At 42.0% G+C, this 23,137-nt stretch overlaps 85 pseudogenes; all 85 read right to left on the reverse strand.

The window, feature by feature from the left end:
* Positions 1–34: 34 nt before the first annotated feature.
* On the reverse strand, positions 35–153 carry LOC142735476 (5S ribosomal RNA; annotated as a pseudogene).
* Positions 154–220: 67 nt separating this feature from the next.
* LOC142712248 (5S ribosomal RNA) lies at positions 221–339 on the reverse strand (annotated as a pseudogene).
* Positions 340–406: 67 nt separating this feature from the next.
* Positions 407–525, reverse strand: LOC142712259 (5S ribosomal RNA; annotated as a pseudogene).
* A 67-nt stretch (positions 526–592) lies between these two features.
* Positions 593–711, reverse strand: LOC142712270 (5S ribosomal RNA; annotated as a pseudogene).
* Positions 712–779: 68 nt separating this feature from the next.
* LOC142676339 (5S ribosomal RNA) lies at positions 780–898 on the reverse strand (annotated as a pseudogene).
* A 67-nt stretch (positions 899–965) lies between these two features.
* Positions 966–1,084, reverse strand: LOC142736148 (5S ribosomal RNA; annotated as a pseudogene).
* A 67-nt stretch (positions 1,085–1,151) lies between these two features.
* LOC142731373 (5S ribosomal RNA) lies at positions 1,152–1,270 on the reverse strand (annotated as a pseudogene).
* A 67-nt stretch (positions 1,271–1,337) lies between these two features.
* Positions 1,338–1,456, reverse strand: LOC142736908 (5S ribosomal RNA; annotated as a pseudogene).
* Positions 1,457–1,709: 253 nt separating this feature from the next.
* Positions 1,710–1,828, reverse strand: LOC142712282 (5S ribosomal RNA; annotated as a pseudogene).
* A 67-nt stretch (positions 1,829–1,895) lies between these two features.
* On the reverse strand, positions 1,896–2,014 carry LOC142736496 (5S ribosomal RNA; annotated as a pseudogene).
* Positions 2,015–2,081: 67 nt separating this feature from the next.
* LOC142735990 (5S ribosomal RNA) lies at positions 2,082–2,200 on the reverse strand (annotated as a pseudogene).
* Positions 2,201–2,267: 67 nt separating this feature from the next.
* On the reverse strand, positions 2,268–2,386 carry LOC142685979 (5S ribosomal RNA; annotated as a pseudogene).
* A 67-nt stretch (positions 2,387–2,453) lies between these two features.
* Positions 2,454–2,572, reverse strand: LOC142727729 (5S ribosomal RNA; annotated as a pseudogene).
* Positions 2,573–2,639: 67 nt separating this feature from the next.
* On the reverse strand, positions 2,640–2,758 carry LOC142736909 (5S ribosomal RNA; annotated as a pseudogene).
* A 67-nt stretch (positions 2,759–2,825) lies between these two features.
* On the reverse strand, positions 2,826–2,944 carry LOC142693180 (5S ribosomal RNA; annotated as a pseudogene).
* Positions 2,945–3,011: 67 nt separating this feature from the next.
* On the reverse strand, positions 3,012–3,130 carry LOC142712304 (5S ribosomal RNA; annotated as a pseudogene).
* A 67-nt stretch (positions 3,131–3,197) lies between these two features.
* Positions 3,198–3,316, reverse strand: LOC142736497 (5S ribosomal RNA; annotated as a pseudogene).
* A 67-nt stretch (positions 3,317–3,383) lies between these two features.
* LOC142735991 (5S ribosomal RNA) lies at positions 3,384–3,502 on the reverse strand (annotated as a pseudogene).
* Positions 3,503–3,569: 67 nt separating this feature from the next.
* LOC142686034 (5S ribosomal RNA) lies at positions 3,570–3,688 on the reverse strand (annotated as a pseudogene).
* A 67-nt stretch (positions 3,689–3,755) lies between these two features.
* On the reverse strand, positions 3,756–3,874 carry LOC142727751 (5S ribosomal RNA; annotated as a pseudogene).
* Positions 3,875–3,941: 67 nt separating this feature from the next.
* LOC142736910 (5S ribosomal RNA) lies at positions 3,942–4,060 on the reverse strand (annotated as a pseudogene).
* Positions 4,061–4,127: 67 nt separating this feature from the next.
* LOC142693191 (5S ribosomal RNA) lies at positions 4,128–4,246 on the reverse strand (annotated as a pseudogene).
* A 67-nt stretch (positions 4,247–4,313) lies between these two features.
* Positions 4,314–4,432, reverse strand: LOC142735992 (5S ribosomal RNA; annotated as a pseudogene).
* A 253-nt stretch (positions 4,433–4,685) lies between these two features.
* Positions 4,686–4,804, reverse strand: LOC142737843 (5S ribosomal RNA; annotated as a pseudogene).
* A 67-nt stretch (positions 4,805–4,871) lies between these two features.
* On the reverse strand, positions 4,872–4,990 carry LOC142735488 (5S ribosomal RNA; annotated as a pseudogene).
* A 67-nt stretch (positions 4,991–5,057) lies between these two features.
* On the reverse strand, positions 5,058–5,176 carry LOC142737141 (5S ribosomal RNA; annotated as a pseudogene).
* A 67-nt stretch (positions 5,177–5,243) lies between these two features.
* On the reverse strand, positions 5,244–5,362 carry LOC142737142 (5S ribosomal RNA; annotated as a pseudogene).
* A 67-nt stretch (positions 5,363–5,429) lies between these two features.
* LOC142735661 (5S ribosomal RNA) lies at positions 5,430–5,548 on the reverse strand (annotated as a pseudogene).
* Positions 5,549–5,615: 67 nt separating this feature from the next.
* Positions 5,616–5,734, reverse strand: LOC142712315 (5S ribosomal RNA; annotated as a pseudogene).
* A 67-nt stretch (positions 5,735–5,801) lies between these two features.
* Positions 5,802–5,920, reverse strand: LOC142738014 (5S ribosomal RNA; annotated as a pseudogene).
* Positions 5,921–5,987: 67 nt separating this feature from the next.
* LOC142676347 (5S ribosomal RNA) lies at positions 5,988–6,106 on the reverse strand (annotated as a pseudogene).
* A 67-nt stretch (positions 6,107–6,173) lies between these two features.
* On the reverse strand, positions 6,174–6,292 carry LOC142736150 (5S ribosomal RNA; annotated as a pseudogene).
* Positions 6,293–6,359: 67 nt separating this feature from the next.
* LOC142731395 (5S ribosomal RNA) lies at positions 6,360–6,478 on the reverse strand (annotated as a pseudogene).
* Positions 6,479–6,545: 67 nt separating this feature from the next.
* LOC142688592 (5S ribosomal RNA) lies at positions 6,546–6,664 on the reverse strand (annotated as a pseudogene).
* A 253-nt stretch (positions 6,665–6,917) lies between these two features.
* On the reverse strand, positions 6,918–7,036 carry LOC142737564 (5S ribosomal RNA; annotated as a pseudogene).
* Positions 7,037–7,103: 67 nt separating this feature from the next.
* LOC142735993 (5S ribosomal RNA) lies at positions 7,104–7,222 on the reverse strand (annotated as a pseudogene).
* Positions 7,223–7,289: 67 nt separating this feature from the next.
* On the reverse strand, positions 7,290–7,408 carry LOC142736498 (5S ribosomal RNA; annotated as a pseudogene).
* Positions 7,409–7,475: 67 nt separating this feature from the next.
* On the reverse strand, positions 7,476–7,594 carry LOC142737828 (5S ribosomal RNA; annotated as a pseudogene).
* Positions 7,595–7,661: 67 nt separating this feature from the next.
* LOC142725361 (5S ribosomal RNA) lies at positions 7,662–7,780 on the reverse strand (annotated as a pseudogene).
* A 67-nt stretch (positions 7,781–7,847) lies between these two features.
* LOC142683952 (5S ribosomal RNA) lies at positions 7,848–7,966 on the reverse strand (annotated as a pseudogene).
* A 67-nt stretch (positions 7,967–8,033) lies between these two features.
* LOC142737289 (5S ribosomal RNA) lies at positions 8,034–8,152 on the reverse strand (annotated as a pseudogene).
* Positions 8,153–8,405: 253 nt separating this feature from the next.
* On the reverse strand, positions 8,406–8,524 carry LOC142682912 (5S ribosomal RNA; annotated as a pseudogene).
* A 67-nt stretch (positions 8,525–8,591) lies between these two features.
* On the reverse strand, positions 8,592–8,710 carry LOC142735994 (5S ribosomal RNA; annotated as a pseudogene).
* A 67-nt stretch (positions 8,711–8,777) lies between these two features.
* Positions 8,778–8,896, reverse strand: LOC142736642 (5S ribosomal RNA; annotated as a pseudogene).
* A 67-nt stretch (positions 8,897–8,963) lies between these two features.
* LOC142667649 (5S ribosomal RNA) lies at positions 8,964–9,082 on the reverse strand (annotated as a pseudogene).
* A 67-nt stretch (positions 9,083–9,149) lies between these two features.
* On the reverse strand, positions 9,150–9,268 carry LOC142738088 (5S ribosomal RNA; annotated as a pseudogene).
* A 67-nt stretch (positions 9,269–9,335) lies between these two features.
* On the reverse strand, positions 9,336–9,454 carry LOC142712326 (5S ribosomal RNA; annotated as a pseudogene).
* A 67-nt stretch (positions 9,455–9,521) lies between these two features.
* LOC142727762 (5S ribosomal RNA) lies at positions 9,522–9,640 on the reverse strand (annotated as a pseudogene).
* A 67-nt stretch (positions 9,641–9,707) lies between these two features.
* On the reverse strand, positions 9,708–9,826 carry LOC142712337 (5S ribosomal RNA; annotated as a pseudogene).
* A 253-nt stretch (positions 9,827–10,079) lies between these two features.
* On the reverse strand, positions 10,080–10,198 carry LOC142737283 (5S ribosomal RNA; annotated as a pseudogene).
* A 254-nt stretch (positions 10,199–10,452) lies between these two features.
* Positions 10,453–10,571, reverse strand: LOC142675521 (5S ribosomal RNA; annotated as a pseudogene).
* Positions 10,572–10,638: 67 nt separating this feature from the next.
* LOC142736936 (5S ribosomal RNA) lies at positions 10,639–10,757 on the reverse strand (annotated as a pseudogene).
* A 67-nt stretch (positions 10,758–10,824) lies between these two features.
* Positions 10,825–10,943, reverse strand: LOC142711871 (5S ribosomal RNA; annotated as a pseudogene).
* A 67-nt stretch (positions 10,944–11,010) lies between these two features.
* On the reverse strand, positions 11,011–11,129 carry LOC142724554 (5S ribosomal RNA; annotated as a pseudogene).
* A 67-nt stretch (positions 11,130–11,196) lies between these two features.
* Positions 11,197–11,315, reverse strand: LOC142738205 (5S ribosomal RNA; annotated as a pseudogene).
* A 67-nt stretch (positions 11,316–11,382) lies between these two features.
* Positions 11,383–11,501, reverse strand: LOC142689051 (5S ribosomal RNA; annotated as a pseudogene).
* Positions 11,502–11,568: 67 nt separating this feature from the next.
* On the reverse strand, positions 11,569–11,687 carry LOC142727773 (5S ribosomal RNA; annotated as a pseudogene).
* Positions 11,688–11,754: 67 nt separating this feature from the next.
* LOC142703390 (5S ribosomal RNA) lies at positions 11,755–11,873 on the reverse strand (annotated as a pseudogene).
* Positions 11,874–11,940: 67 nt separating this feature from the next.
* On the reverse strand, positions 11,941–12,059 carry LOC142738455 (5S ribosomal RNA; annotated as a pseudogene).
* A 67-nt stretch (positions 12,060–12,126) lies between these two features.
* LOC142669826 (5S ribosomal RNA) lies at positions 12,127–12,245 on the reverse strand (annotated as a pseudogene).
* Positions 12,246–12,312: 67 nt separating this feature from the next.
* Positions 12,313–12,431, reverse strand: LOC142735560 (5S ribosomal RNA; annotated as a pseudogene).
* Positions 12,432–12,498: 67 nt separating this feature from the next.
* Positions 12,499–12,617, reverse strand: LOC142738456 (5S ribosomal RNA; annotated as a pseudogene).
* A 67-nt stretch (positions 12,618–12,684) lies between these two features.
* Positions 12,685–12,803, reverse strand: LOC142669837 (5S ribosomal RNA; annotated as a pseudogene).
* Positions 12,804–12,870: 67 nt separating this feature from the next.
* On the reverse strand, positions 12,871–12,989 carry LOC142712348 (5S ribosomal RNA; annotated as a pseudogene).
* Positions 12,990–13,056: 67 nt separating this feature from the next.
* On the reverse strand, positions 13,057–13,175 carry LOC142738206 (5S ribosomal RNA; annotated as a pseudogene).
* Positions 13,176–13,241: 66 nt separating this feature from the next.
* LOC142712359 (5S ribosomal RNA) lies at positions 13,242–13,360 on the reverse strand (annotated as a pseudogene).
* Positions 13,361–13,427: 67 nt separating this feature from the next.
* On the reverse strand, positions 13,428–13,546 carry LOC142736938 (5S ribosomal RNA; annotated as a pseudogene).
* Positions 13,547–13,799: 253 nt separating this feature from the next.
* Positions 13,800–13,918, reverse strand: LOC142738351 (5S ribosomal RNA; annotated as a pseudogene).
* A 439-nt stretch (positions 13,919–14,357) lies between these two features.
* Positions 14,358–14,476, reverse strand: LOC142673450 (5S ribosomal RNA; annotated as a pseudogene).
* A 4,807-nt stretch (positions 14,477–19,283) lies between these two features.
* Positions 19,284–19,402, reverse strand: LOC142712370 (5S ribosomal RNA; annotated as a pseudogene).
* A 67-nt stretch (positions 19,403–19,469) lies between these two features.
* LOC142690941 (5S ribosomal RNA) lies at positions 19,470–19,588 on the reverse strand (annotated as a pseudogene).
* Positions 19,589–20,027: 439 nt separating this feature from the next.
* Positions 20,028–20,146, reverse strand: LOC142669848 (5S ribosomal RNA; annotated as a pseudogene).
* Positions 20,147–20,213: 67 nt separating this feature from the next.
* LOC142712381 (5S ribosomal RNA) lies at positions 20,214–20,332 on the reverse strand (annotated as a pseudogene).
* A 67-nt stretch (positions 20,333–20,399) lies between these two features.
* LOC142736364 (5S ribosomal RNA) lies at positions 20,400–20,518 on the reverse strand (annotated as a pseudogene).
* A 427-nt stretch (positions 20,519–20,945) lies between these two features.
* On the reverse strand, positions 20,946–21,064 carry LOC142697384 (5S ribosomal RNA; annotated as a pseudogene).
* Positions 21,065–21,131: 67 nt separating this feature from the next.
* LOC142695877 (5S ribosomal RNA) lies at positions 21,132–21,250 on the reverse strand (annotated as a pseudogene).
* A 67-nt stretch (positions 21,251–21,317) lies between these two features.
* On the reverse strand, positions 21,318–21,436 carry LOC142718177 (5S ribosomal RNA; annotated as a pseudogene).
* Positions 21,437–21,503: 67 nt separating this feature from the next.
* LOC142684809 (5S ribosomal RNA) lies at positions 21,504–21,622 on the reverse strand (annotated as a pseudogene).
* Positions 21,623–21,689: 67 nt separating this feature from the next.
* LOC142735798 (5S ribosomal RNA) lies at positions 21,690–21,808 on the reverse strand (annotated as a pseudogene).
* A 253-nt stretch (positions 21,809–22,061) lies between these two features.
* Positions 22,062–22,180, reverse strand: LOC142732622 (5S ribosomal RNA; annotated as a pseudogene).
* Positions 22,181–22,247: 67 nt separating this feature from the next.
* On the reverse strand, positions 22,248–22,366 carry LOC142736245 (5S ribosomal RNA; annotated as a pseudogene).
* A 67-nt stretch (positions 22,367–22,433) lies between these two features.
* Positions 22,434–22,552, reverse strand: LOC142697329 (5S ribosomal RNA; annotated as a pseudogene).
* Positions 22,553–22,619: 67 nt separating this feature from the next.
* LOC142682780 (5S ribosomal RNA) lies at positions 22,620–22,738 on the reverse strand (annotated as a pseudogene).
* A 67-nt stretch (positions 22,739–22,805) lies between these two features.
* LOC142697395 (5S ribosomal RNA) lies at positions 22,806–22,924 on the reverse strand (annotated as a pseudogene).
* A 67-nt stretch (positions 22,925–22,991) lies between these two features.
* Positions 22,992–23,110, reverse strand: LOC142695888 (5S ribosomal RNA; annotated as a pseudogene).
* Between the last annotated feature and the right edge of the window lie 27 nt (positions 23,111–23,137).

Consider the following 23,137-nt stretch of genomic DNA (forward strand, 5'->3'; position numbering starts at 1 on the left):
GATTGTGAAACAAAATCTAAACGACATAATAAAAAATCAACCGCACCACGGATTCCCAGACAGTCTCCCACACTGGTACTAGCGAGGCCTTAAGCTGTGTAACTTCTGCGTTCGGATGAGAGCAGGCACATTCAGCTTAGAATGGCCATTGACGTTCAATCCTTTAATCCATAGTCCTATTTAATCTATTGTGAAACAAAATCTTAACGACATAATAAAAAGTCAACCGCACCACGGATTCCCAGACAGTCTCCCACACTGGTACTAGCGAGGCCTTAAGCTGTGTAACTTCTGCGATCTGACGAGAGCAGGCACATTCAGCTTAGAATGGCCATTGACATTAAATGCTTTAATCCATAGTCCTATTTAATCTATTGTGAAACAAAATCTAAACGACATAATAAAAAGTCAACCGCACCACGGATTCCCAGACAGTCTCCCACACTGGTACTAGCGAGGCCTTAAGCTGTGTAACTTCTGCGATCTGACGAGAGCAGGCACATTCAGCTTAGAATGGCCATTGACATTAAATGGTTTAATCCATAGTCCTTTTTAATCGATTGTGAAACAAAATCTAAACGACATAATAAAAAGTCAACCGCACCACGGATTCCCAGACAGTCTCCCACACTGGTACTAGCGAGGCCTTAAGCTGTGTAACTTCTGCGATCTGACGAGAGCAGGCACATTCAGCTTAGAATGGCCATTGACATTAAATGCTTTAATCCATAGTCCCTTTTTAATCGATTGTGAAACAAAATCTAAACGACATAATAAAAAGTCTACCGCACCACGGATTCGCAGACAGTCTCCCACACTGGTACTAGCGAGGCCTTAAGCTGTGTAACTTCTGCGATCTGACGAGAGCAGGGACATTCAGCTTAGAATGGCCATTGACATTAAATGCTTTAATCCATAGTCCTTTTTAATCGATTGTGAAACAAAATCTAAACGACATAATAAAAAGTCAACCGCACCACGGATTCCCAGACAGTCTCCCACACTCGTACTAGCGAGGCCTTAAGCTGTGTAACTTCTGCGATCTGACGAGAGCAGGCACATTCAGCTTAGAATGGCCATTGACTTTAAATGCTTTAATCCATAGTCCTATTTAATCGATTGTGAAACAAAATCTAAATGACATAATAAAAAGTCAACCGCACCACGGATTCCCAGACAGTCTCCCACACTGGTACTAGCGAGGCCTTAAGCTGTGTAACTTCTGCGATCTGACGAGAGCAGGGACATTCAGCTTAGAATGGCAATTAACATTAAATGCTTTAATCCATAGTCCTTTTTAATCGATTGTGAAACAAAATCTAAACGACATAATAAAAAGTCAACCGCACCACGGATTCCCAGACAGTCTCCCACACTGGTACTAGCGAGGACTTAAGCTGTGTAACTTCTGCGATCTGACGAGAGCAGGCACATTCAGCTTAGAATGGCCATTGACGTTAAATGCTTTAATCCATAGTCCTATTTAATCGATTGTGAAACAAAATCTAAACGACATAATAAAAAGTCAACCGCACCACGGATTCCCAGACAGTCTCCCACATTGGTACTAGCGAGGCCTTAAGCTGTGTAAGTTCTGCAATCTAACGAGAGCAGGCACATTCAGCTTAGACTGGCCATTGACATTAAATGCTTTAATCCATAGTCCTTTTTAATCGATTGTGAAACAAAATCTAAACGACATAATAAAAAGTCAACCGCACCACGGATTCCCAGACAGTCTCCCACACTGGTACTAGCGAGGCCTTAAGCTGTGTAACTTCTGCGATCTGACGAGAGCAGGCACATTCAGCTTAGAATGGCCATTGACGTTAAATGCTTTAATCCATAGTCCTTTTTAATCGATTGTGAAACAAAATCTAAACAACATAATAAAAATTCAACCGCACCACGGATTCCCAGACAGTCTCCCACACTGGTACTAGCGAGGCCTTAAGCTGTGTAACTTCTGCGATCTGACGAGAGCAGGCACATTCAGCTTAGAATGGCCATTGACATTAAATGCTTTAATCCATAGTCCTTTTTAATCGATTGTGAAACAAAATCTAAACGACATAATAAAAAGTCAACCGCACCACGGATTCCCAGACAGTCTCCCACACTGGTACTAGCGAGGCCTTAAGCTGTGTAACTTCTGCGATCTGACGAGAGCAGGGACATTCAGCTTAGAATAGCCATTGACATTAAATGCTTTAATCCATAGTCCTTTTTAATCGATTGTGAAACAAAATCTAAACGACATAATAAAAATTCAACCGCACCACGGATACCCAGACAGTCTCCCACACTGGTACTAGCGAGGCCTTAAGCTGTGTAACTTCTGCGATCTGACGAGAGCAGGCACATTCAGCTTAGAATGGCCATTGACGTTAAATGCTTTAATCCATAGTCGTTTTTAATCGATTGTGAAACAAAATCTAAATGACATAATAAAAAGTCAACCGCACCACGGATTCCCAGACAGTCTCCCACACTGGTACTAGCGAGGCCTTAAGCTGTGTAACTTCTGCGATCTGACGAGAGCAGGGACATTCAGCTTAGAATGGCCATTGACATTAAATGCTTTAATCCATAGTCCTTTTTAATCGATTGTGAAACAAAATCTAAACGACATAATAAAAAGTCAACCGCACCACGGATTCCCAGACAGTCTCCCACACTGGTACTAGCGAGGACTTAAGCTGTGTAACTTCTGCGATCTGACGAGAGCAGGCACATTCAGCTTAGAATGGCCATTGACGTTAAATGCTTTAATCCATAGTCCTATTTAATCTATTGTGAAACAAAATCTAAACGACATAATAAAAAGTCAACCGCACCACGGATTCCCAGACAGTCTCCCACATTGGTACTAGCGAGGCCTTAAGCTGTGTAAGTTCTGCGATCTAACGAGAGCAGGCACATTCAGCTTAGACTGGCCATTGACGTTAAATGCTTTAATCCATAGTCCTTTTTAATCGATTGTGAAACAAAATCTAAACGACATAATAAAAAGTCAACCGCACCACGGATTCCCAGACAGTCTCCCACACTGGTACTAGCGAGGCCTTAAGCTGTGTAACTTCTGCGATCTGACGAGAGCAGGCACATTCAGCTTAGAATGGCCATTGACGTTAAATGCTTTAATCCATAGTCCTTTTTAATCGATTGTGAAACAAAATCTAAACAACATAATAAAAATTCAACCGCACCACGGATTCCCAGACAGTCTCCCACACTGGTACTAGCGAGGCCTTAAGCTGTGTAACTTCTGCGATCTGACGAGAGCAGGCACATTCAGCTTAGAATGGCCATTGACATTAAATGCTTTAATCCATAGTCCTTTTTAATCGATTGTGAAACAAAATCTAAACGACATAATAAAAAGTCAACCGCACCACGGATTCCCAGACAGTCTCCCACACTGGTACTAGCGAGGCCTTAAGCTGTGTAACTTCTGCGATCTGACGAGAGCAGGGACATTCAGCTTAGAATAGCCATTGACATTAAATGCTTTAATCCATAGTCCTTTTTAATCGATTGTGAAACAAAATCTAAACGACATAATAAAAATTCAACCGCACCACGGATACCCAGACAGTCTCCCACACTGGTACTAGCGAGGCCTTAAGCTGTGTAACTTCTGCGATCTGACGAGAGCAGGCACATTCAGCTTAGAATGGCCATTGACGTTAAATGCTTTAATCCATAGTCGTTTTTAATCGATTGTGAAACAAAATCTAAATGACATAATAAAAAGTCAACCGCACCACGGATTCCCAGACAGTCTCCCACACTGGTACTAGCGAGGCCTTAAGCTGTGTAACTTCTGCGATCTGACGAGAGCAGGGACATTCAGCTTAGAATGGCCATTGACATTAAATGCTTTAATCCATAGTCCTTTTTAATCGATTGTGAAACAAAATCTAAACGACATAATAAAAAGTCAACCGCACCACGGATTCCCAGACAGTCTCCCACACTGGTACTAGCGAGGACTTAAGCTGTGTAACTTCTGCGATCTGACGAGAGCAGGCACATTCAGCTTAGAATGGCCATTGACGTTAAATGCTTTAATCCATAGTCCTATTTAATCTATTGTGAAACAAAATCTAAACGACATAATAAAAAGTCAACCGCACCACGGATTCCCAGACAGTCTCCCACATTGGTACTAGCGAGGCCTTAAGCTGTGTAAGTTCTGCGATCTAACGAGAGCAGGCACATTCAGCTTAGACTGGCCATTGACGTTAAATGCTTTAATCCATAGTCCTTTTTAATCGATTGTGAAACAAAATCTAAACGACATAATAAAAAGTCAACCGCACCACGGATTCCCAGACAGTCTCCCACACTGGTACTAGCGAGGCCTTAAGCTGTGTAACTTCTGCGATCTGACGAGAGCAGGGACATTCAGCTTAGAATAGCCATTGACATTAAATGCTTTAATCCATAGTCCTTTTTAATCGATTGTGAAACAAAATCTAAACGACATAATAAAAATTCAACTGCACCACGGATACCCAGACAGTCTCCCACACTGGTACTAGCGAGGCCTTAAGCTGTGTAACTTCTGCGTTCTGACGAGAGAAGGCACATTCAGCTTAGAATGGCCATTGACGTTAAATGCTTTAATCCATAGTCCTATTTAATCTATTGTGAAACAAAATCTAAACGACATAATAAAAAGTCAACCGCACCACGGATTCCCAGACACTCTCCCACACTGGTACTAGCGAGGCCTTAAGCTGTGTAACTTCTGCGTTCTGACGAGAGCAGGCACATTCAGCTTAGAATGGCCATTGACGTTAAATGCTTTAATCCATAGTCCTTTTTAATCGATTGTGAAACAAAATCTAAACGACATAATAAAAAATCAACCGCACCACGGATTCCCAGACAGTCTCCCACACTGGTACTAGCGAGGCCTTAAGCTGTGTAACTTCTGCGTTCGGATGAGAGCAGGCACATTCAGCTTAGAATGGCCATTGACGTTAAATCCTTTAATCCATAGTCCTATTTAATCTATTGTGAAACAAAATCTTAACGACATAATAAAAAGTCAAGCGCACCACGGATTCCCAGACAGTCTCCCACACTGGTACTAGCGAGGCCTTAAGCTGTGTAACTTCTGCGATCTGACGAGAGCAGGCACATTCAGCTTAGAATGGCCATTGACGTTAAATCCTTTAATCCATAGTCCTATTTAATCTATTGTGAAACAAAATCTAAACGACATAATAAAAAGTCAAGCGCACCACGGATTCCCAGACAGTCTCCCACACTGGTACTAGCGAGGCCTTAAGCTGTGTAACTTCTGCGATCTGACGAGAGCAGGCACATTCAGCTTAGAATGGCCATTGACATTAAATGCTTTAATCCATAGTCCTATTTAATCTATTGTGAAACAAAATCTAAACGACATAATAAAAAGGCAACCGCACCACGGATTCCCAGACAGTCTCCCACACTGGTACTAGCGAGGCCTTAAGCTGTGTAACTTCTGCGATCTGACGAGAGCAGGCACATTCAGCTTAGAATGGCCATTGACATTAAATGCTTTAATCCATAGTCCTATTTAATCTATTGTGAAACAAAATCTAAACGACATAATAAAAAGTCAACCGCACCACGGATTCCCAGACAGTCTCCCACACTGGTACTAGCGAGGCCTTAAGCTGTGTAACTTCTGCGATCTGACGAGAGCAGGCACATTCAGCTTAGAATGGCCATTGACATTAAATGGTTTAATCCATAGTCCTTTTTAATCGATTGTGAAACAAAATCTAAACGACATAATAAAAAGTCAACCGCACCACGGATTCCCAGACAGTCTCCCACACTGGTACTAGCGAGGCCTTAAGCTGTGTAACTTCTGCGATCTGACGAGAGCAGGCACATTCAGCTTAGAATGGCCATTGACATTAAATGCTTTAATCCATAGTCCTTTTTAATCGATTGTGAAACAAAATCTAAACGACATAATAAAAAGTCTACCGCACCACGGATTCGCAGACAGTCTCCCACACTGGTACTAGCGAGGCCTTAAGCTGTGTAACTTCTGCGATCTGACGAGAGCAGGGACATTCAGCTTAGAATGGCCATTGACATTAAATGCTTTAATCCATAGTCCTTTTTAATCGATTGTGAAACAAAATCTAAACGACATAATAAAAAGTCAACCGCACCACGGATTCCCAGACAGTCTCCCACACTCGTACTAGCGAGGCCTTAAGCTGTGTAACTTCTGCGATCTGACGAGAGCAGGCACATTCAGCTTAGAATGGCCATTGACGTTAAATGCTTTAATCCATAGTCCTATTTAATCGATTGTGAAACAAAATCTAAATGACATAATAAAAAGTCAACCGCACCACGGATTCCCAGACAGTCTCCCACACTGGTACTAGCGAGGCCTTAAGCTGTGTAACTTCTGCGATCTGACGAGAGCAGGGACATTCAGCTTAGAATGGCAATTAACATTAAATGCTTTAATCCATAGTCCTTTTTAATCGATTGTGAAACAAAATCTAAACGACATAATAAAAAGTCAGCCGCACCACGGATTCCCAGACAGTCTCCCACACCGGTACTAGCGAGGACTTAAGCTGTGTAACTTCTGCGATCTGACGAGAGCAGGCACATTCAGCTTAGAATGGCCATTGACGTTAAATGCTTTAATCCATAGTCCTATTTAATCGATTGTGAAACAAAATCTAAACGACATAATAAAAAGTCAACCGCACCACGGATTCCCAGACAGTCTCCCACATTGGTACTAGCGAGGCCTTAAGCTGTGTAAGTTCTGCAATCTAACGAGAGCAGGCACATTCAGCTTAGACTGGCCATTGACATTAAATGCTTTAATCCATAGTCCTTTTTAATCGATTGTGAAACAAAATCTAAACGACATAATAAAAAGTCAACCGCACCACGGATTCCCAGACAGTCTCCCACACTGGTACTAGCGAGGCCTTAAGCTGTGTAACTTCTGCGATCTGACGAGAGCAGGCACATTCAGCTTAGCATGGCCATTGACATTAAATGCTTTAATCCATAGTCCTTTTTAATCGATTGTGAAACAAAATCTAAACGACATAATAAAAAGTCAACCGCACCACGGATTCCCAGACAGTCTCCCACACTGGTACTAGCGAGGCCTTAAGCTGTGTAACTTCTGCGATCTGACGAGAGCAGGGACATTCAGCTTAGAATAGCCATTGACATTAAATGCTTTAATCCATAGTCCTTTTTAATCGATTGTGAAACAAAATCTAAACGACATAATAAAAATTCAACCGCACCACGGATTCCCAGACAGTCTCCCACACTGGTACTAGCGAGGCCTTAAGCTGTGTAACTTCTGCGATCTGACGAGAGCAGGCACATTCAGCTTAGAATGGCCATTGACATTAAATGCTTTAATCCATAGTCCTATTTAATCTATTGTGAAACAAAATCTAAACGACATAATAAAAAGTCAACCGCACCACTGATTCCCAGACAGTCTCCCACACTCGTACTAGCGAGGCCTTAAGCTGTGTAACTTCTGCGTTCTGACGAGAGCAGGCACATTCAGCTTAGAATGGCCATTGACATTAAAAGCCTTAATCCATAGTCCTATTTAATCTATTGTGAAACAAAATCTAAACAACATAATAAAAAGCCAACCGCACCACGGATTCCCAGACAGTCTCCCACACTGGTACTAGCGAGGCCTTAAGCTGTGTAACTTCTGCGATCTGACGAGAGCAGGCACATTCAGCTTAGAATGGCCATTGACATTATATTCTTTAATCCATAGTCCTTTTTAATCGATTGTGAAACAAAATCTAAACGACATAACAAAAAGTCAACCGCACCACGGATTGCCAGACAGTCTCCCACACTGGTACTAGCGAGGCCTTAAGCTGTGTAACTTCTGCGATCTGACGAGAGCAGGGACATTCAGCTTAGAATGGCCATTGACATTAAATGCTTTAATCCATAGTCCTTTTTAATCGATTGTGAAACAAAATCTAAACGACATAATAAAAAGTCAACCGCACCACGGATTCCCAGACAGTCTCCCACACTGGTACTAGCGAGGCCTTAAGCTGTGTAACTTCTGCGATCTGACGAGAGCAGTCACATTCAGCTTAGAATGGCCATTGACGTTAAATGCTTTAATCCATAGTCCTATTTAATCTATTGTGAAACAAAATCTAAACGACATAATAAAAAGTCAACCGCACCACGGATTCCCAGACAGTCTCCCACATTGGTACTAGCGAGGCGTTAAGCTGTGTAAGTTCTGCGATCTAACAAGAGCAGGCACATTCAGCTTAGACTGGCCATTGACATTAAATGCTTTAATCCATAGTCCTTTATAATCGATTGTGAAACAAAATCTAAACGACATAATAAAAAGTCAACCGCACCACGGATTCCCAGACAGTCTCCCACACTGGTACTAGCGAGGCCTTAAGCCGTGTAACTTCTGCGATCTGACGAGAGCAGGGACATTCAGCTTAGAATAGCCATTGCCATTAAATGCTTTAATCCATAGTCCTTTTTAATCGATTGTGAAACAAAATCTAAACGACATAATAAAAAGTCAACCGCACCACGGATTCCCAGACAGTCTCCCACACTGGTACTAGCGAGGCCTTAAGCTGTGTAACTTCTGCGATCTGACGAGAGCAGGGACATTCAGCTTAGAATAGCCATTGACATTAAATGCTTTAATCCATAGTCCTTTTTAATCGATTGTGAAACAAAATCTAAACGACATAATAAAAATTCAACCGCACCACGGATTCCCAGACAGTCTCCCACACTGGTACTAGCGAGGCCTTAAGCTGTGTAACTTCTGCGATCTGACGAGAGCAGGCACATTCAGCTTAGAATGGCCATTGACATTAAATGCTTTAATCCATAGTCCTATTTAATCTATTGTGAAACAAAATCTAAACGACATAATAAAAAGTCAACCGCACCACTGATTCCCAGACAGTCTCCCACACTCGTACTAGCGAGGCCTTAAGCTGTGTAACTTCTGCGATCTGACGAGAGCAGGCACATTCAGCTTAGAATGGCCATTGACATTAAAAGCCTTAATCCATAGTCCTATTTAATCTATTGTGAAACAAAATCTAAACAACATAATAAAAAGCCAACCGCACCACGGATTCCCAGACAGTCTCCCACACTGGTACTAGCAAGGCCTTAAGCTGTGTAACTTCTGCGATCTGACGAGAGCAGGCACATTCAGCTTAGAATGGCCACTGACATTAAATGCTTTAATCCATAGTCCTTTTTAATCGATTGTGAAACAAAATCGAAACGACATAATAAAAAGTCAACCGCACCACGGATTCCCAGACAGTCTCCCACACTGGTACTAGCGAGGCCTTAAGCTGTGTAACTTCTGCGATCTGACGAGAGCAGGCACATTCAGCTTAGAATGGCCATTGACATTATATTCTTTAATCCATAGTCCTTTTTAATCGATTGTGAAACAAAATCTAAACGACATAACAAAAAGTCAACCGCACCACGGATTCCCAGACAGTCTCCCACACTGGTACTAGCGAGGCCTTAAGCTGTGTAACTTCTGCGATCTGACGAGAGCAGGGACATTCAGCTTAGAATGGCCATTGACATTAAATGCTTTAATCCATAGTCCTTTTTAATCGATTGTGAAACAAAATCTAAACGACATAATAAAAAGTCAACCGCACCACGGATTCCCAGACAGTCTCCCACACTGGTACTAGCGAGGCCTTAAGCTGTGTAACTTCTGCGATCTGACGAGAGCAGGCACATTCAGCTTAGAATGGCCATTGACGTTAAATGCTTTAATCCATAGTCCTATTTAATCTATTGTGAAACAAAATCTAAACGACATAATAAAAAGTCAACCGCACCACGGATTCCCAGACAGTCTCCCACATTGGTACTAGCGAGGCGTTAAGCTGTGCAAGTTCTGCGATCTAACAAGAGCAGGCACATTCAGCTTAGACTGGCCATTGACATTAAATGCTTTAATCCATAGTCCTTTTTAATCGATTGTGAAACAAAATCTAAACGACATAATAAAAAGTCAACCGCACCACGGATTCCCAGACAGTCTCCCACACTGGTACTAGCGAGGCCTTAAGCCGTGTAACTTCTGCGATCTGACGAGAGCAGGGACATTCAGCTTAGAATAGCCATTGACATTAAATGCTTTAATCCATAGTCCTTTTTAATCGATTGTGAAACAAAATCTAAACGACATAATAAAAATTCAACCGCACCACGGATTCCCAGACAGTCTCCCACACTGGTACTAGCGAGGCCTTAAGCTGTGTAACTTCTGCGATCTGTCGAGAGCAGGCACATTAAAGCTTAGAATGGCCATTGACGTTAAATGCTTTAATCCATAGTCCTATTTAATCTATTGTGAAACAAAATCTAAACGACATAATAAAAAGTCAACCGCACCAATGATTCCCAGACAGTCTCCCACACTGGTACTAGCGAGGCCTTAAGCTGTGTAACTTCTGCGATCTGACGAGAGCAGGCACATTCAGCTTAGAATGGCCATTGACGTTAAATGCTTTAATCCATAGTCCTATTTAATCTATTGTGAAACAAAATCTAAACAACATAATAAAAAGCCAACCGCACCACGGATTCCCAGACAGTCACCCACACTGGTACTAGCGAGGCCTTAAGCTGTGTAACTTCTGCAATCTGACGAGAGCAGGCACATTCAGCTTAGAATGGCCATTGACATTAAATGCTTTAATCCATAGTCCTTTTTAATCGATTGTGAAACAAAATCTAAACGACATAATAAAAATTTAACCGCACCACGGATTCCCAGACAGTCTCCCACACTGGTACTAGCGAGGCCTTAAGCTTTGTAACTTCTGCGATCTGACGAGAGCAGGCACATTCAGCTTAGAATGGCCATTGACGTTAAATGCTTTAATCCATAGTCCTATTTAATCTATTGTGAAACAAAATCTAAACGACATAATAAAAAGGCAACCGCACCACGGATTCCCAGACAGTCTCCCACACTGGTACTAGCGAGGCCTTAAGCTGTGTAACTTCTGCGATCTGACGAGAGCAGGCACATTCAGCTTAGAATGGCCGTTGACATTAAAAGCCTTAATCCATAGTCCTATTTAATCTATTGTGAAACAAAATCTAAACAACATAATAAAAAGTCAACCGCACCACGGATTCCCAGACAGTCTCCCACACTGGTACTAGCGAGGCCTTAAGCTGTGTAACTTCTGCGATCTGACGAGGGCAGGGACATTCAGCTTAGAATGGCCATTGACATTAAATGCTTTAAGCCATAGTCCTTTTTAATCGATTGTGAAACAAAATCTAAACGACATAATAAAAAGTCAACCACACCACGGATTCCCAGACAGTCTCCCACACTGGTACGAACGAGGCCTTAAGCTGTGTAACTTCTGCGATCTGACGAGAGCAGGCACATTCATCTTAGAATGGCCATTGACATTAAATGCTTTAATCCATAGTCCTTTTTAATCGATAGTGAAACATAATCTAAACGACATAATAAAAAGTCAACCGCACCACGGATTCCCAGACAGTCTCCCACACTGGTACTAGCGAGGCCTTAAGCTGTGTAACTTCTGCGATCTGACGAGAGCAGGGACATTCAGCTTAGAATGGCCATTGACATTAAATGCTTTAAGCCATAGTCCTTTTTAATCGATTGTGAAACAAAATCTAAACGACATAATAAAAAGGCAACCACACCACGGATTGCCAGACAGTCTCCCACACTGGTACTAACGAGGCCTTAAGCTGTGTAACTTCTGCGATCTGACGAGAGCAGGCACATTCAGCTTAGAATGGCCATTGACATTAAATGCTTTAATCCATAGTCCTTTTTAATCGATTGTGAAACATAATCTAAACGACATAATAAAAAGTCAACCGCACCACGGATTCCCAGACAGTCTCCCACACTGGTACTAGCAAGGCCTTAAGCTGTGTAACTTCTGCGATCTGCTGAGAGCAGGCACATTCAGCTTAGAATGGCCATTGACATTAAAAGCCTTAATCCATAGTCCTATTTAATCTATTGTGAAACAAAATCTAAACGACATAATAAAAATTCAACCGCACCACGGATTCCCAGACAGTCTCCCACACTGGTACTAGCGAGGCCTTAAGCTGTGTAACTTCTGTGTTCTGACGAGAGCAGGCACATTCAGCTTAGAATGGCCATTGACGTTAAATTCTTTAATCCATAGTCCTATTTAATCTATTGTGAAACAAAATCTAAACGACATAATAAAAAGTCAACCGCACCACGGATTCCCAGACAGTCTCCCACACTGGTACTAACGAGGCCTTAAGCTGTGTAACTTCTGCGATCTGACGAGAGCAGGCACATTCAGCTTAGAATGGCCATTGACATTAAATGCTTTAATCCATAGTCCTTTTTAATCGATTGTGAAACATAATCTAAACGACATAATAAAAAGTCAACCGCACCACGGATTCCCAGACAGTCTCCCACACTGGTACTAGCAAGGCCTTAAGCTGTGTAACTTCTGCGATCTGCTGAGAGCAGGCACATTCAGCTTAGAATGGCCATTGACATTAAAAGCCTTAATCCATAGTCCTATTTAATCTATTGTGAAACAAAATCTAAACGACATAATAAAAATTCAACCGCACCACGGATTCCCAGACAGTCTCCCACACTGGTACTAGCGAGGCCTTAAGCTGTGTAACTTCTGTGTTCTGACGAGAGCAGGCACATTCAGCTTAGAATGGCCATTGACGTTAAATTCTTTAATCCATAGTCCTATTTAATCTATTGTGAAACAAAATCTAAACGACATAATAAAAAGTCAACCGCACCACGGATTCCCAGACAGTCTCCCACACTGGTACTAGCGAGGCCTTAAGCTGTGTAACTTCTGCGATCTGACGAGAGCAGGCACATTCAGCTTAGAATGGCCATTGACATTAAATGCTTTAATCCATAGTCCTTTTTAATCGATTGTGAAACAAAATCTAAACGACATAATAAAAAGTCAACCGCACCACGGATTCCCAGACAGTCTCCCACACTGGTACTAGCGAGGCCTTAAGCTGTGTAACTTCTGCGATCTGACGAGGGCAGGGACATTCAGCTTAGAATGGCCATTGACATTAAATGCTTTAATCCATAGTCCTTTTAATCGATTGTGAAACAAAATCTAAACGACATAATAAAAAGTCAACCGCACCACGGATTCCCAGACAGTCTCCCACACTGGTACTAGCGAGGCCTTAAGCTGTGTAACTTCTGCGATCTGACGAGAGCAGGCACATTCAGCTTAGAATGGCCATTGACGTTAAATGCTTTAATCCATAGTCCTATTTAATCTATTGTGAAACAAAATCTAAACAACATAATAAAAAGCCAACCGCACCACGGATTCCCAGACAGTCACCCACACTGGTACTAGCGAGGCCTTAAGCTGTGTAACTTCTGCAATCTGACGAGAGCAGGCACATTCAGCTTAGAATGGCCATTGACATTAAATGCTTTAATCCATAGTCCTTTTTAATCGATTGTGAAACAAAATCTAAACGACATAATAAAAATTTAACCGCACCACGGATTCCCAGACAGTCTCCCACACCGGTACTAGCGAGGCCTTAAGCTTTGTAACTTCTGCGATCTGACGAGAGCAGGCACATTCAGCTTAGAATGGCCATTGACGTTAAATGCTTTAATCCATAGTCCTATTTAATCTATTGTGAAACAAAATCTAAACGACATAATAAAAAGGCAACCGCACCACGGATTCCCCGACAGTCTCCCACACTGGTACTAGCGAGGCCTTAAGCTGTGTAACTTCTGCGATCTGACGAGAGCAGGCACATTCAGCTTAGAATGGCCGTCGACATTAAAAGCCTTAATCCATAGTCCTATTTAATCTATTGTGAAACAAAATCTAAACAACATAATAAAAAGTCAACCGCACCACGGATTCCCAGAGTGTCTCCCACACTGGTACTAGCGAGGCCTTTAGCTGTGTAACTTCTGCGATTTGACGAGAGCAGGGAAATTCAGCTTAGAATGGCCATTGACGTTAAATGCTTTAATCCATAGTCCTATTTAATCTATTGTGAAACAAAATCTAAACGACATAATAAAAAGTCAACCGCACCACGGATTCCCAGACAGTCTCCCACACTGGTACTAGCGAGGTTTTAAGCTGTGTAACTTCTGCAATCTGACGAGAGCAAGGACATTCAGCTTAGAATGGCCATTGACATTAAATGCTTTAATCCATAGTACTTTTTAATCGATTGTGAAACAAAATCTAAACGACATAATAAAAATTCAACCGCTCCACGGATTCCCAGACAGTCTCCCACACTGGTACTAGCGAGGCCTTAAGCTGTGTAACTTCTGCGATCTGACGAGAGCAGGCACATTCAGCTTAGAATGGCCATTGACATTAAATGCTTTAACCCCTTCCCGCTCCTTGACGTACTATTACGTCATGGCAGCTGTATCGTTCGCGCTCCATGCCGTAATAGTACGTCTCGGGAGTAACGGCCGTTTCGGCCGTCCTCCCGACACATACAGGAGCTGTGACGCTGCTGTCTTGTTCAGCAGCTGTCACAGCTCCTACAGCGGGGACCGATCGCTGTGTCCCCGCTGATTAACCCCTTAAAAGCCGCGTTCTATAGAGATCGCGGCTTTTTAGGGGTTAAGCTGCCATCGCCGGCCTGCTACGCGATAGCGGCCGGCGATGGTGACTATGGCAACCGGACACCAAACAATGGCGTCCGGCGATGCCATAGACGGAAGCCTAGTGGGTCCTGACAACGTCAGGACCCACTATGCTTGCTGTCAGTGAGTAGCTGACAGTTCTAATACACTGCACTACGCATGTAGTGCAGTGTATTAGAATAGCGATCAGGGCCTCCTGCCCTCATGTCCCCTAGTGGGACAAAGTAATAAAGTAAAAAAAAAGTTAAAAAAAGATGTGTAAAAATAAGAAAATAAAAGTTTTAAAAGTAATAAAAGTAAAAGTCCCACTTTTTCCCTTATCAGGCCTTTATTATTAATAAAAATATATAAACAAACAAATAAACTATACATAATTGGTATCGCCGCGTCCGTAACGGCCTGAACTACAAAATTATTTTGTTATTTATCCCGCACGGTGAACGCCGTAAAAAAAAATATTAATAAACCGTACCACAATCACAATTGTTTGGTCACTTCACCTCCCAAAAAATGGAATAAAAAGAGATCAAAAAGTCGCATGTACCGAAAAATGGTACTGATGGAAAATACAGTTCGTTACGCAAAAAATAAGTCCTCGCACGGCTTTATTGATTGAAAAATAAAAACGTTATGGCTCTTAGAATAAGGTAACACAAAAAGTGAATGATTGTTTACAAAACGTATTTTATTGTGCAAACGCCATAAGACATAAAAAAAAACTATAAACATCTGGTATCGCCGTAATCGTCTCGCCCCGCAGAATAAAGTGAATATGTCATTTATAGCGCACGGTGAACGCTGTAAAAAAAAAAGTATACAAAAACAATAGTAGAATTGCTGTTTATTAGTCACCACGCCACCTAAAAATGGAATAAAAACTGATCAAAAAGCCGCATGCACCCCATGAAAACTACAATGGATTCCTCAAGGGGTCTAGTTTCCAAATTGGGTCACTTTTGGGGGGTTTCCAATGTTTTGGCACCACAAGACCTCTTCAAACCGGACATGGTGCCTAATAAAAAAGAGGGCTCAAAATCCGCTAGGTGCTCCTTTGCTTCGGAGGCCGGCGCTTCAGTCCATTACCGCCCGAGGGCAACATGTGGGATATTTCTCTAAACTGCAGAATCTGGGCAATAAGTATTGAGTTGCGTTTCTCTGATAAATCCTTTTGTGTTATAAAAAAAATGGTATAAAAAGAGTAAATTTCACCTCTACTTTGCTCTAAATTTCTGTGAAACACCTAAAGGGTTCATAAACTTTCTAAATGCTGTTGTGAATACTTTGAGGGGTCTAGTTTCTAAAATGGGGTGTTTGATAGGGGTTTCTAATATATGGGCCCCTCAAAGCAACTTCAGAACTGAACTGGAACCTAAAAAAATAAATAAATGAGGCAATACTTCGCTTCTTACATTATACTGATAATGAGCCGTGCCCACTCCGAGATGACCCCAGTTTTGACCGTTTGTATAAACGGAGACCCCTATTAGACCGTTCCAGTGCCCGGTTTTCCCAAGCATACACCCCCGAGAAGTGTTTTTCTATTGATGAGTCCCTGGTACATTTTAAAGGGAGGGTTCAATTCCGCCAGTACCTGCCAGGTAAGAGGGCAAGGTATGGCGTGAAGATGTATAAGCTGTGCGAGAGTGCATCAGGGTATACCTACAGGTTTAGGATATATGAAGGAAAGGCCACCCCCAAACCAGACTGCATCCTGGACTACAATAGGTACATGGGAGGGATGGACTTGTCAAATCAAGTCCTGAAGCCCTACAGCGCCATGCGGTGTAGTATAAGAAGCTGGCCGGGCACATCATACAGATGGCTTTGTACAATGCGTATGTGCTACGTCGATGTGCAGGCCAGACGGGAACTTTCCTGGAATTTCAAGATCTAATCTTTAGGGACCAGGAAGGGGGGGGCGCATCGTACCAGGGCAACACTTTCCAGGAGAAGGTCCCCAAACCGGTGGAAAGGGAAAGAGTCAAAAGAGGTGCAGAGTCTGCTATAAGAGGGGGATAAGGAAGAACACAATATACCAATGTGACACGTGTCCCGAAAAACCAGGGCTCTGTATAAAAGATTGTTTTAAAATGTATCATACATCCCTTGATTTTCAATTTACCCTGATGCACTCCGCACAGCTTACCCCCCTCATCTTTCCCTTCTGAGCCCTGCCGTATGCCCAGGCAGCTGATAACAGCCACATGTAGGGTATTGTCGTACCCAGGAGAACCCACATTACAATTTAAGGGGTGTATATCTCCGGTGGCGCATGCTGGGCACACTATATTGGACACTGAAATGGCATATACATATATAAAATTGCAAATCTCACACTGCACCATCTGCTGCGCATTATCTTTTACACAGTACCTGTGGGGTCAAAATGCTCACTACACCTCTAGATGAATGTCTTAAGGGGTGTAGTTTTTAAAATGGGGTCACTTCTCGGGGGTTTCAACTGTACTGGTACCTCAGGGGCTTCTGCATACATGACTTAGCACCAGAAAAGCTCCAGTAGGCCAAATGGTGGTCCTTTCCTTCTGAGCCCTCCCATGGGCCCAAAGGGCAGTTTATCACCACAAATGGGGTATTGCCGCACTAAGGACAAATTGGGCAACAAAATGGGGTATGTTGTTCCTTGTGAAAATAAGAAATTTTGATCAAAAATGACATCTTATTGGAAAAAATATCATTTTTTTCATTTCACAGCCCAATTCAAATAGGTGCTGTGAAAAAACTGTGCGGTCAAAATGATAACAAAAACCATAAATGAATTCCTTGAGGGGTGTAGTTTCCAAAATGGGGTCACTTCTGGTGGGTTTCCATTGCTTTGATACCTCTGGGGCTCTGCAAATGCAACATGGCACCCGAAAACCAATCCAGCAAAATCTGGACTCCAACAAACACATAGCGCTCCTTTCCGTCTGAGCCCTCCCATGGGCCCAAACGGCAGTTTATCACCACAAATGGGGTATTGCCGCACTAAGGACAAATTGGGCAACAAAATGGGGTATGTTGTTCCCTGTGAAAATAAGAAATTTTGATCAAAAATGACATCTTATTGGAAAAAATATAATTTTTTTCATTTCACAGCCCAATTCAAATAGGTGCTGTGAAAAACCTGTGCGGTCAAAATGATAACAAAAACCATAAATGAATTCCTTGAGGGGTGTAGTTTCCAAAATGGGGTCACTTCTGGTGGGTTTCCATTGCTTTGATACCTCTGGGGCTCTGCAAATGCGACATGGCACCCGAAAACCAATCCAGCAAAATCTGGACTCCAACAAACACATAGCGCTCCTTTCCTTCTGAGCCCTCCCATGGGCCCAAACGGCAGTTTATCACCACAAATGGGGTATTGCCGCACTAAGGACAAATTGGGCAACAAAATGGGGTATGTTGTTCCTTGTGAAAATAAGAAAATTTGATCAAAAATGACATTTTATTGGAAAAAATATCATTTTTTTCATTTCACAGCCCAATTCAAATAGGTGCTGTGAAAAAACTGTGCGGTCAAAATGATAACAAAAACCATAAATGAATTCCTTGAGGGGTGTAATTTCCAAAATGGGGTCACTTCTGGTGGGTTTCCATTGTTTTGATACCTCAACGCCTCTTCAAACCTGGCATGCTGCCTAAAATATATTCTAATAAAAAAGAGGCCTCAAAATGCACTAGGTGCTTCTTTGCTTCTAGGGCTTGTGTTTTAGTCCACGAGCGCAGTAGGGCCACATGTGGGACATTTCTAAAAACTGCAGAATCTGGACAATACATATTTAGTAGTGTTTCTCTGGTAAAACCTTCTCTGTTACTAAAAAAAAATTGAATAAAATTGAAATTCAGCAGAAAAAATGAAATTTGCAAATTTAATTTCCACTTTGCTTTAATTCCTGTGAAATGCCTGAAGGGTTAAAAAACTTTCTATATGCTGTTTTGAATACTTTGAGGGGTCTAGTTTTTAAAATGGGGTGTTTTATGGGGGTTTCTAATACATAGGCCCCTCAAATCCACTTCAGAACTGAACTGGCACCTTCAAAAAAAGGCTTTTGAAATTTTCTTAAGAATATGAGAAATTGCTGTTTATGTTCTAAGCCTTGTAACGTCCAAGAAAAATAAAAGAATGTTCAAAAAACGATGCCAATCTAAAGTAGACATATGGGAAATGTGAACTAGTAACTATTTTGGGTGGTATAACCGTCTGTTTTTCAAGCAGATGCATTTAAATTCTGAAAAATGCTATTTTTTGTAAATTTTCTCTAAATTTTGCAATTTTTCACAAATAAAGACTGAATATATCGACCAAATTTTACCACGAACATGAAGCCCAAAGTGTCACGAGAAAACAATCTCAGAATCGCTTGGATAGGTTTAAGCATTCCGACGTTATTACCACATAAAGTGAAATATGTCAGATTTGAAAAATGGGCTCTGAGCCTTAAGGCCCAAACTAGGCTGCGTCCTTAAGGGGTTAATCCATAGTCCTTTTTAATCGATTGTGAAACAAAATCTAAACGACATAATAAAAAGTCAACCGCACCACGGATTCCCAGACAGTCTCCCACACTGGTACTAGCGAGGCCTTAAGCTGTGTAACTTCTGCGATCTGACGAGAGCAGGCACATTCAGCTTAGAATGGCCATTGACGTTAAATGCTTTAATCCATAGTCCTATTTAATCTATTGTGAAACAAAATCTAAACGACATAATAAAAAGTCAACCGCACCACGGATTCCGAGACAGTCTCCCACACTGGTACTAGCGAGGCCTTAAGCTGTGTAACTTCTGCGATCTGACGAGAGCACGAACATTCAGCTTAGAATGGCCATCGACATTAAACGCTTTAATCCATAGTCCTTTTTAATCGATTGTGAAACAAAATCTAAACGACATAATAAAAAGTCAACTGCACCACGGATTCCCAGACAGTCTCCCACACTGGTACTAGCGAGGTTTTAAGCTGTGTAACTTCTGCAATCTGACGAGAGCAGGGACATTCAGCTTAGAATGGCCATTGACATTAAATGCTTTAATCCATAGTCCTTTTTAATCGATTGTGAATCAAAATATAAACGACATAATAAAAATTCAACCGCTCCACGGATTCACAGACAGTCTCCCACACTGGTACTAGCGAGACCTTAAGTTGTGTAACTTTTGTGATCTGACGAGAGGAGGGACATTTAGCTTAGAATGGCCATTGACATTAAATGCTTTAATCCATAGTCCTTTTTAATCGATTGTGAAACAAAATCTAAACGACATAATAAAAATTCAACCGCACCACGGATTCCCAGACAGTCTCCCACACTGGTACTAGCGAGGCCTTAAGCTGTGTAACTTCTGTGTTCTGACGAGAGCAGGCACATTCAGCTTAGAATGGCCATTGACGTTAAATTCTTTAATCCATAGTCCTATTTAATCTATTGTGAAACAAAATCTAAACGACATAATAAAAAGTCAACCGCACCACGGATTCCCAGACAGTCTCCCACACTGGTACTAGCGAGGCCTTAAGCTGTGTAACTTCTGCGATCTGACGAGAGCAGGCACATTCAGCTTAGAATGGCCATTGACATTAAATGCTTTAATCCATAGTCCTTTTTAATCGATTGTGAAACAAAATCTAAACGACATAATAAAAAGTCAACCACACCACGGATTCCCAGACAGTCTCCCACACTGGTACTAGCGAGGCCTTAAGCTGTGTAACTTCTGCGATCTGACGAGAGCAGGGACATTCAGCTTAGAATGGCCATTGACATTAAATGCTTTAATCCATAGTCCTTTTTAATCGATTGTGAAACAAAATCTAAACGACATAATAAAAATTCAACCACACCACGTATTCCCATACAGGTACTAGCGAGGCCTTAAGCTGTGTAACTTCTGCGATCTGACGAGAGCAGGCACATTCAGCTTAGAATGGCGATTGACATTAAATGCTTTAATCCATAGTCCTTTTTAATCGATTGTGAAACAAAATCTAAACGACATAATAAAACATCAACCGCACCATGGATTCCCAGACAGTCTCCCACACTGGTACTAGCGAGGTTTTAAGCTGTGTAACTTCTGCGATCTGACGAGAGCAGGGACGTTCAGCTTAGAATGGCCATTGACATTAAATGCTTTAATCCATAGTCCTTTTTAATCGATTGTGAAACAAAATCTAAACGACATAATAAAAATTCAACCGCACCACGGATTCCCAGACAGTCTCCCACACTGGTACCAGCGAGGCCTTAAGCTGTGTAACTTCTGCGATCTGACGAGAGCAGGCACATTCAGCTTAAAATGGCCATTGACGCTTAATGCTTTAATCCATAGTCCTATTTAATCTATTGTGAAACAAAATCTAAACGACATAATAAAAAGTCAACCGCACCACGGATTCCCAGACAGTCTCCCACACTGGTACTAGCGAGGCGTTAAGCTGTGTAACTTCTGCGATCTAACGAGAGCAGGCACATTCAGCTTAGAATAGCCATTGACAATAAATGCTTTAATCCATAGTCCTTTTTAATCGATTGTTAAACAAAATCTAAACGACATAATAAAATGTCAACCGCACCACGGATTCCCAGACAGTCTCCCACACTGGTACTAGCGAGGCCTTAAGCTGTGTAACTTCTGCGATCTGACGAGAGCAGGCACATTCAGCTTAGAATGGCCATTGACATTAGAAGCCTTAATCCATAGTCCTATTTAATCTATTGTGAAACAAAATCTAAACAACATAATAAAAAGTCAACCGCACCGCGGATTCTCAGAGAGTCTCCCACACTGGTACTAGTGAGGCCTTAAGCTGTGTAACTTCTGTGTTCTGACGAGAGCAGGCACATTCAGCTTAGAATGGCCATTGACGTTAAATGCTTTAATCCATAGTCCTATTTAATCTATTGTGAAACAAAATCTAAACGACATAATAAAAAGTCAACCGCACCACGGATTCCCAGACAGTCTCCCACCCTGGTACTAGCAAGGCCTTAAGCTGTGTAACTTCTGCGATCTGACGAGAGCAGGCACATTCAGCTTAGAATGGCCATTGACATTAAATGCTTTAATCCATAGTCCTTTTTAATCGATTGTGAAACAAAATCGAAACGACATAATAAAAAGTCAACCGCACTACGGATTCCCAGACAGTCTCCCACACTGGTACTAGCGAGGCCTTAAGCTGTGTAACTTCTGCGATATGACGAGAGCAGGCACATTCAGCTTAGAATGGCCATTGACATTAAAAGATTTAATCCAAAGTCCTTTTTAATCGATTGTGAAACAAAATCTAAACGACATAATAAAAAGTCAACCGCACCACGGATTCCCAGAGAGTCTCCCACACTGGTACTAGCGAGGCCTTAAGCTGTGTAACTTCTGCGTTCTGACGAGAGCAGGCACATTCAGCTTAGAATGGCCATTGACGTTAAATGCTTTAATCCAAAGTCCTATTTAATCTATTGTGAAACAAAATCTAAACGACATAATAAAAAGTCAACCGCACCACGGATTCCCAGACAGTCTCCCACACTGGTACTAGCGAGGCCTTAAGCTGTGTAACTTCTGCGATCAGACGAGAGCAGGGACATTCAGCTGAGAATGGCCATTGACATTAAATGCTTTAATCCATAGTCCTTTTTTATCGATTGTGAAACAAAATAAAAACGACATAATAAAAGTTCAACCGCACCACGGATTCCCAGACAGTCTCCCACACTGGTACTAGCGAAGCCTTAAGCTGTGTAACTTCTGCGATCTGACGAGAGCAGGCACATTCAGCTTAGAATGGCCTTTGACGTTAAATGTTTTAATCCATAGTCCTATTTGATCTATTGTGAAACAAAATCTAAACGACATAATAAAAAGTCAACCGCACCACGGATTCCCAGACAGCCTCCCACACTGGTACTAGCAAGGCCTTAAGCTGTGTAACTTCTGCGTTCTGACAAGAGCAGGCACATTCAGCTTAGAATGGCCATTGACATTAAATGCTTTAATCCATAGTCCTTTTTAATCGATTGTGAAACAAAATCTAAACGACATAATAAAAATTCAACCGCACCACGGATTCCCAGACAGTCTCCCACACTGGTACCAGCGAGGCCTTAAGCTGTGTAACTTCTGCGATCTGACGAGAGCAGGCACATTCAGCTTAAAATGGCCATTGACGCTTAATGCTTTAATCCATAGTCCTATTTAATCTATTGTGAAACAAAATCTAAACGACATAATAAAAAGTCAACCGCACCACGGATTCCCAGACAGTCTCCCACACTGGTACTAGCGAGGCGTTAAGCTGTGTAACTTCTGCGATCTAACGAGAGCAGGCACATTCAGCTTAGAATAGCCATTGACAATAAATGCTTTAATCCATAGTCCTTT

Source organism: Rhinoderma darwinii, chromosome 1, assembly GCF_050947455.1.
Source record: "Rhinoderma darwinii isolate aRhiDar2 chromosome 1, aRhiDar2.hap1, whole genome shotgun sequence".
NCBI classification, from domain to species: Eukaryota; Metazoa; Chordata; class Amphibia; order Anura; family Rhinodermatidae; genus Rhinoderma; species Rhinoderma darwinii.